This window comes from Periplaneta americana, chromosome 17, assembly GCF_040183065.1.
Source record: "Periplaneta americana isolate PAMFEO1 chromosome 17, P.americana_PAMFEO1_priV1, whole genome shotgun sequence".
NCBI lineage: Eukaryota > Metazoa > Arthropoda > Insecta > Blattodea > Blattidae > Periplaneta > Periplaneta americana.
In genome coordinates this window covers 125430151-125439670 of record NC_091133.1, presented here as the reverse complement: position 1 = coordinate 125439670, position 9520 = coordinate 125430151, and the positions used below count along the sequence as shown (strand labels likewise).

The following is a 9520-nucleotide window of genomic DNA, read 5'->3' as shown; positions in this document are numbered from 1 at the left end:
TCCCTCCGGTCTCCAAACTAACACTCTATATGCATTTCTGGTTTCGCCCATACGTGCTACATGTCCTGCCCATCTCAAACGTCTGGATTTAATGTTCCTAATTATGTCAGGTGAAGAATACAATGCGTGCAGTTCTGTGTTGTGGAACTTTCTCCATTCTCCTGTAACTTCATCCCTCTTAGCCCCAAATATTTTCCTTAGCACCTTATTCTCAAACACCCTGAACCTATGTTCCTCTCTCAAAGTGAGAGTCCAAGTTTCACAACCATACAGAAGAACCGGTAATATAACTGTTTTATAAATTCTAACTTTCAGATTTTTGGACAGCAGACTGGATGATAAGAGCTTCTCAACCGAATAATAACACGCATTTCCCATATTTATTCTGCGTTTAATTTCCTCCCGAGTGTCATTTATATTTGTTACTGTTGCTCCAAGATATTTGAATTTTTCCACCTCTTCGAAGGATGAATCTCCAATTTTTATATTTCCATTTCGTACAATATTCTGGTCACGAGACATAATCATATACTTTGTCTTTTCGGGATTTACTTCCAAACCGATCGCTTTACTTGCTTCAAGTAAAATTTCCGTGTTTTCCCTAATCGTTTGTGTATTTTCTCCTAACATATTCACGTCATCCGCATAGACAAGAAGCTGATGTAACCCGTTCAATTCCAAACCCTGCCTGTTATCCTGAACTTTCCTAATGGCATATTCTAGCGCGAAGTTAAAAAGTAAAGGTGATAGTGCATCTCCCTGCTTTAGCCCGCAGTGAATTGGAAAAGCATCAGATAGAAACTGACCTATACGGACTCTGCTGTATGTTTCGCTGAGACACATTTTAATTAATCGAACTAGTTTCTTGGGAATACCAAATTCAATAAGAATATCATATAATACTTCCCTCTTAACCGAGTCATATGCCTTTTTGAAATCTATGAATAACTGATGTACTGTACCCTTATACTCCCATTTTTTCTCCATTATCTGTCGAATACAAAAAAAATGATCAATAGTCGATCTATTACGCCGAAAACCGCATTGATGATCCCCAATGATTTCATCTACGTACGGAGTTAATCTTCTCAAAAGAATATTGGACAAAATTTTGTACGACGTCAACAAAAGTGATATTCCTCGAAAGTTACCACAGTTGGTTTTGTCCCCCTTTTTAAAAATAGGTACAATTATGGACTCCTTCCATTGTTCTGGTACAATTTCCTTTTCCCAAATAGCAAGTACAAGTTTATACATTTCGCTATATGATGCACTTCCACCCTCTTGTATTAATTCTGCTGGAATTTGATCGATACCTGGAGACTTGTACTTTTTCAGATTTTCTATCGCAATTTCGACTTCTGAAAGCGTGGGTTCGGGTATAAATGGCTCAGCAGTTTGTATTTCAATTTCGTCCCGATCATTTCTATTTGGCCTATGTACATTTAGTAGTTGCGCAAAATAGTTTTTCCATCTGTTTAGGATTGATGGAGAGTCTGCAAGCAAGTCACCATTCTCATCCTTGATCACGTTTACCCTTGGCTGATATCCGTTCTTAAATTCCTTTATACCCTTATATAAATCACGAATGTTTTTATTCTTACTATTTGTTTCTACCTCATTCAGTTTTTCCTTCAAGTAACCTCTCTTTTTAATCCTAAGTGTACGACTTGCTTCCCGTCTTTCATTGAAATAATTATCTCTCTTCTCCTCAACTGGATCCTGTAAGAATTTCAATTTTGCCTTTTTCCTTCTTTCTACTACCATGCAACAATCTTCATCAAACCACGGTTTCTTTTTCTTAGTTTCATAATAACCTATGCTCTGCTCAGCTGCAATTTTGATACTATCTCTGATATTTTCCCACAAGCTATTTACATCTAATTCTTTCTCAACTTCGTCGGAACTTTCTAAAGTGGCAAACCTATTCGAAATTTCGACCTGATAATTTTGCTTAGCTTCCTCGTCCTTTAATTTCAAAATATTGAATTTAGTAATATTAACTTGTTGCTCTACTCGCTTGGCTACTGATAATCTTTCTCTTAATTCTCCAATCACCAAATAATGGTCAGAATTACAGTCTGCACCCCTGAAAGTTCGAATATCTACTATACTAGTATGTCTCCGTTTATCTATCAAGATGTGATCTATTTGGTTGTGTGTCAATCCATCTGGAGAAGTCCAAGTATATTTATGTATATCCTTATGGGGGAATAATGTACTTTTGACAATTAAATTTTTCGATGTGGCAAAGTTGACTAATCTAACTCCATTTGCGTGTAGGCTCTTTTTTCCAATAGTTGGTCTAAAAATATCCTCCCGTCCTACTTTAGCATTGAAATCACCCAATAAAATTTTCATGTGATATCTAGGGAACTGATCAAAAGTATGTTCCAATTCCTCATAGAAGCTATTCTTTATATGGTCGTCTTTCTCTTCTCCTTTAAATACACAATAATAAACGTATTTTGTTGCTATAAACGGAGTTTTAATGCACTTTCTACTAATCTTGGAATGTAGGCTTTCACGGCCGGCATCATAGGAATCGATGTTATCCGAGCTGAAGGGGCATGGTCTGTTGCAGCTGTTGCTACCATACGTTTCGTCTGCTACTCTGGCAGACATCATCAGTGGTGTGGCACACGGGAGCGCAAAGATCTCCTTAGTGTGCTGGGAACAACTGGGACTGGGACTGTTGCCTTACAGTATTTAAGGTCAGGATGGATCATGGCTCGCTGTTGTTGCCACGATTCGCACTGGTGGTCGACATGTTGTGATTAGCTATCGCCATGTTTGGCTGTTGGATGAATGGTTTAATGCATATGTTTGTAGGGCCAGGTACCATGTTTATTTGACTTTAAGGCCTTTTTCCTTCCCATTGAAGTTGTTCTTGTGCTTGTAGATTTCAATGGCCTCTCGATTTAATCTGGCATAGAAGTGTGGCGTGCCGCTTAGGATGTCAGTGTCCTCAAACCTGATGTTCTGCTCCCCCTCTTGATAAGTGTGTTCGGCTACTGCTGACTTATCTATGTGGCCAAGGTGGCAGTTTCTTCTATGTTCTGTAATCTGAGTCTTGAAACTACGTTGAGTTTTCCCTACGTATACTGAGCCACAGGAGCACGCGGGAGTGCATGACTGTGAACATGAAGTTGGTACATGTACCTGTGGAGGAAAACACTGCTCAGAGAGGGCATCTGAAGAGGGATCAAGTCTACTGTGATACCTTAAAACTGTAAATACTGGAGCAAACCACTCAATAGCATATTCAGATAGTAAGTGTGGGGGACAAAATAGAAATCAGTACAAAGCTTCATCATGGGCATCTATTGTCAATCATCCACAGTTCAAGACAATAGACCAGGCCTGCACAAACAGCGCTCAACGAGCGCGCATGCTCCTTTCGAGCGGGAGAGCGATGTTTACCACTCTGCCGAAACGGAGAGGAAGATACGTCAGAATGACATAAGACTTTCTACAGATAGAGGAGAGGGAAACGACCACTCAGCTATCTAGTGGAGTGCAGTGTGTAGGCCTATTCTCAGTAACTGTTTCACGTTGCTTACTACTGCTACAGTACAGTACGGAGGAATCTAAAAGACGGAACATAACATTTAATATTTAACGATTTACAGCTCGAACTTATTGATCTTCAATGTGACCTAAGGGCTAAAGATCGTTTGAATAATACTACTAGCCTGGTTAATTTTTATTTTATTGGATTATTTTACGACGCTGTATCAACATCTACGTTATTTAGCGTCTGAATGATATGAAGGTGATAATGCCGGTGAAATGAGTCCGGGGTCCAGCACCGAAAGTTACCCAGCATTTGCTCGTATTGGGTTGAGGGAAAACCCCGGAAAAAACCTCAATGAGGTAACTTGCCCCGACCGGGATTCGAACCTGGGCCACCTGGTTTCGCAGCCAGACGCGCTGACCGTTACTCCACAGGTGTGGACAGCCTGGTTGAGTTTTACAAGACTAAACATTAACAATAATATCCACGACTACACAGGCTGGCTGTGAAAATGATTGCTATGTTTTGCTCAACATTTATATTATTTTGTGAGCAACTGTTTTCTATAATCAACTTTAATAAAGGCAGACATCGAACATCTGTAACTGATGTTTCATTATGATCAGTAGGTTCGTTTCAGCTGCCAACAGCATAAAACCTCGTTTTGATGTACTGATAAATAAAAATATAACTAAATGATATTGTACATTTAAGTAGCTATAGAATTTCTATTACTTCTGTAAAATAAATACTTTTTTAAAATTAATAATAGGCTAGTCCAAGATAGTTTTGCAAACACTGAACGGGAATTCATTTCATAAGCACTCGTAATAGTACTTCCTTTCGTGTTTATTTTGTACGAGATCACCCCTTCTTCCAGTCAATCCTTATACAGAGCACAGCTAATATCTGCATTCCGCTCATGAGCTGTGAGCCGGCTTGGAGAGCGCAAATCTTGTGCAGGCCTACAATAGACTACAGATTTCTAGAATCTGGGGATTTTTTTCTCTCTAATGACAGGAACTTCAGCACTATTGAGCCAGTATTATGCAAAGCCAACTCTCTTTACCATAGACTATTTTGTGGGTTAAATACAACACTGTAGGAGAAACAAACCCTTTGTTGTAAAGATCTGGTAAAATGCAATTTTTTGGTGTGCAAAGAAACTACAGATGGTAACAAGCTCCAATGAATGAAAATTAATCAGCTGAACCAATTAAAAATTAAATTTCGTTATTCTCTAAATGAGCTAGGAGCATGGAAAGCAGTTTATATTTCTCCAGTAAAAAGGGGCAGAAAGTTCATAAAGTTACATTTACTGTTCCCTCCTCATGATTGCTACCACCAGCTTACAATGAAGCTATCAGAATTACAAAATCAAAATATGATGACCTGATGTACTTACTACCTTTCATGTCATCAGTTTTTCCAAAAGTTAGAAGTGGAAAAGTAGGCACTGAGATAGGCCAATAGCACATTTCTGTTTAGACAAGATAAATGTTGAGCCATAGTGGGCCAACTCCAAACATCTGAAAATACAAAATACAATTGATTAGAGAGATAAAAGTAAATAAATAAGAAATAAAAATAAATGAAATACATAAATAATTGACATGAGACAGAAGGCACCTCAAATTTTTCCTGATAGAGAGAAGTGTGCATTTTGTGCCAGATAATATAATTAACGGTTTTTCAGTTTGTCATCAGATGGCCCCTTCACTCAAGTGTCTTCACAACTTTATCGAGTGCTTGTCTTATTGGTTATGAACAAGTTTGGCGATCATCATATGACAAACAAATAATTTATTTGGAATAGATTTTTAAGATCTATAATGAATACTGCTACATTCTTTCAGAAAATACTTCCAAAATAAAACCATTTAATATTGTGTCATTCATGGCTCTGTTACAGTGAACTACCAATCAAACTCAACTTGTATCGATGACTTGTGTAACAGACAGAGAAATGCAGAAAATAAAAGCAAACAACATCATGTTTTGAAACTGTTGGGTGTTTCATTAAAAATCATGACTTTGATAAGTGACAATACCTTTCAAAGTTTACGACTCAAGACCTCAGATCAATTTTCTTTAGTATCCATTCTACTCCAGTTACTAAGAAATTTTTCTCCACATCCAATCAGCAGCTCTTCTTTGTACCTCTTGTCGCTTTTGTGTTGAGGGCACAGTATAGCTAGTCATTGTACTCACAAATAAGACCTGCAGAACACAATAGATTCTAGTTAACTGGGCCAACAATTAAGGCATCCATTTATTTGGCGTAAGTCCTGAAGAATAAAAACAAATTGATTATTATAATATTGATTTGCTTAGCTCATTTATTCAATATGGTGAAGAATAGGTAGAACGGAAAAAAAAAATTCTCTCCAGCACAGACTCAAACCCAGGTTTCCAGCTTTATGTGCTGGCACTTTGTCTACTAAGCCACAATGGATACAAGTTCCAATGCCAGATTGAATCCCTATCATTATAAGTTCTACCTACCTACTGTGTTACCCTTTGTTGGCCTACCCTCGTGTGCCGTGTCGCAGTATGTGAGACAGTAGACACAATTTTCAACCACAAGTACAAAGGTGCACTCATTATGAATGACTAAGTGGCTGGGGTCCGACGAAACAAGGCACCGTCTTGAATCACGAAGTGATTAATTATACTTTATCATATTACTATGATGTACCGAAGTACATATGGAGTTTCAGTGAAATAATTCTGCGTTTCCATATGGTGGCTTAGTGGGTAAAGTGCCAGCACATAAAGCTGGAAACCCGGGTTTGAATCCCAGTGCCGGAGAGAATTTTTCTCCGTTCTACCGATTCTTCACCTTATGGAAATGCAGAATTACTGCACTGAAACTCGATATGTACTTCGGTACATCATAGTAATATATTTTTTCAATTTTGTTAATGGGTAGCTCGAAACTTTTCCAAATTTCCACAAAATAGCGTGGTATAGTGCCGCGTACTCCCACCAATCCGAACACCTATAGGCCTTGGCTTGTATTTGACTTTAAGCTAGGGTTCCGCTATGACGATGACCACCGAGAGTACAACACTGGTGATGATCGCCGAGCAAAGTCAGCTGAGGTGTTTCCTTCACAGTGAACATTGCTGTCTTTGCTGTAGAGAATAATCGATTTCTAAGAAACGACAATCAGTCGATCGAGGATATCGCAGATTAATATTGATAATCTCCAGCTGTTTAACAATGAACTTGACAATTTACATTTGCTAAAATGGCTTTAAGTGAGGAAAAAATAATGTCTGTATTACTTCTTGAGGAAGAAGATGATGATCGAATTAAATATATATGTACACTACAGACAGACTCCAAACCATTGCAGCATTGGATGGTAAACACTGTCGTATTGTATGTCCTGATAACAATATAAAAACTTTCACTCACTAGTATTGCTTGCACTGGTTGATGGTAAATAAAGGTTTATTGCTATTGATGTAGGATCGTATGGGAAAGAGGGTGACAGCGACATCTACCAGAAATCCAATATTTGAATGATCCTATCATTGATGCCAGATGATTCGCGATTACCTGGGACAGACACAATTTTGCCTCTCTTAATTACAGGTGATGAAGCATTTCATTTATAGTGAAATCTAATGAGGCCTTACCCAAAATCACAATGTATAGAAGATGAAACCAAATGCGAAATCAACTATCGCCTATGCAGAGCATACTTTTTAAAATGGGGAAAAGAAGTGAAAAGAGTTGAAGAGACATCACTCTTTGAGTCAGAATTATTTATTTCAAACGTTTCCATTGTTTTATCTCCAACTCTAAACAGCATTTACTTTTTACTAATAATGAAATTAGTAGTTAAAATACATTCCTGGAACTAACGGTAATAATATTAATAGATTTTAATACCTTTGCTCCTTCATGAAACACTTCACTAATATTATTATTTATTTCAGTAATATTATGAGCGTTTACAGTAATAAATAATATTATTAACTAACATGTTCTGTGGATAAGCCCGGAAGTTTCTCAACAGACCATGTGCAGCGGAAGCATACGCCAACACTTATTAACACTAACACTTTTATGGAACAGAATAACAATAACAATAATATTACTTAATATTATTACCTTTTTACTAATAAAATTAATTTATTATTTTTATGAAACATGCCCCAGAACGTTTATCAAGCACAGATGGACGATCCGTTAATTTTCCTTCACAAAGGCATCCCATATATTTAAATTGTTTACCATCACCGAAAGGTAATGACGCTGGATGAATCTTCACTGAACTTCATCTTAAAATGTCGCCGAACCATAGAATTTGTGTCTCTTGACTTGTTCCACATCTTGAAGCTTCAATACTGATAAGATCTATGGAATTTAGCAAATGAAAATAACAAATTGACTTGCATGAAATTAGAAGATAGCATAACAATTACAACCTCAAACGTTTGTCACCATTTTACAACTGCTAGAGTTTTCGCGCGATGTTGCCAACTGAAATGTACGAAACGTAGCCAAAGAGGAGTCCAAAAGTCGCTAGATTCCTTATTATCAATGGAGATAGTTTTATTTTTGTCGCTATAGTGTGCTGAAAAATCGTCAAATTCCTTCCTACGAAATTGTTAACTTAAAATAAATTGCGCTGAAAAATAGTTAAAAGTCACCAGATTTAACTAAATTGGCAACACTGCTCTCGCGGCTCAAAGCCAATACGTCACTCAATACGTGCCCGACGCCGGGCAATTCAAACAAAACTTTGAGAGAGAGGCTACCTTGTCTTACGACATCCACTTAATCACCATATCGCTAAGGTTCTTAGGAAAATATGTGGGGCTAAGAGGGATGAAGTTACAGGGAATGCAGAAAGTTACACAATGCAGAGCTGCACGCATTGTATACTTCACCTGACATAATTTGGAACAAAATCCAGACGTTTGAGATGGGCAGGACATGTAGCACGTATGGGCGAATCCAGAAATGCATATAGAGTGTTAGTTGGGAGGCCGGAGGGAAAAAGACCTTTGGGGAGGCCGAGACGTAGATGGGAAGATAATATTAAAATGGATTTGAGGGAGGTAGGATATGATGGTAGAGACTGGATTAATCTTGCTCAGGATAGGGACCAATGGCGGGCTTATGTGAGGTCGGCAATGAACCTACGGGTTCCTTAAAAGCCAGTAAGTAAGTAAGTAAGTAAGTAAATAAGTAAGTAAGTATCGCTAATAAAACGGCCATAAAATAATGAAACCGATTATTTGTAGATACCCTGTGTATACTATGTTAGTTGTTTGCGTATAAATAAAATGAACAATTGTCTTATGAAGTCCTTTTTTATTGAAAAATTACACTTTAATTTTCATTGGTAAATTACTCAATTCTGAAAAAAGTTGCGAATATTTTTATATCAATTCGGGAATGATAATACCAGTAGCTGAACTTCCTTCATAGACTCACATTACTTAAATTATTTTTCTTTTTGTGTTTGTGTGTCGTTTATTCGTTAATTATAATTATTTAAGTTGTTTTTTGTACTATTGTTAATTTTTGCAGTATTAGGCATTTTCTCCGCGTATGTATTTTATAGTATTCAGTTCATCATTGTAATTATTATGGTCCATTGATATATTTATTAATATGCACACCATTAATCGAAATTCTAGATAGGTCCATTAGTGTTTTATAGGGTGGTTCATTTAATTGCAAGAGGGATAATAGCCTATTATAGCCCTCTTGGTTTATTGTGCGATATTATTGTTTTTTTCGTTTTTCTATATAGCAAAGCCTGTGATATTGAATACTTTTTCGCTAATAAAGATTATTATTATTATTATTATTATTACAATTATTATTATTATTATTATTACAATTATTATTATTATTATTATTATTACAATTATTATTATTATTATTATTATTATTATTATTATTATTATTATTATTATTATTATTATTATTACTATTTTTACTGTTTTAATGAAATGAACATTCCTTTATAGTGCA

General features: G+C 36.6%; 1 long non-coding RNA gene across 2 annotated transcripts; it reads right to left on the bottom strand.

Moving 5' to 3' along the window:
- Nucleotides 1-363: 363 nt before the first annotated feature.
- On the bottom strand, nt 364-8307 carry LOC138693238 (uncharacterized). 2 transcript variants are annotated; one of them, XR_011330260.1, is made up of 4 exons: nt 7643-8307; nt 5569-5737; nt 4923-5046; nt 364-3162 (listed from the first exon to the last, which is right to left on the bottom strand). It is a non-coding gene; the product is annotated as an uncharacterized lncRNA (long non-coding RNA). The 2 variants fall into 2 exon arrangements; XR_011330261.1 differs by having other exon boundaries at nt 4926-5046.
- Between the last annotated feature and the right edge of the window lie 1213 nt (nt 8308-9520).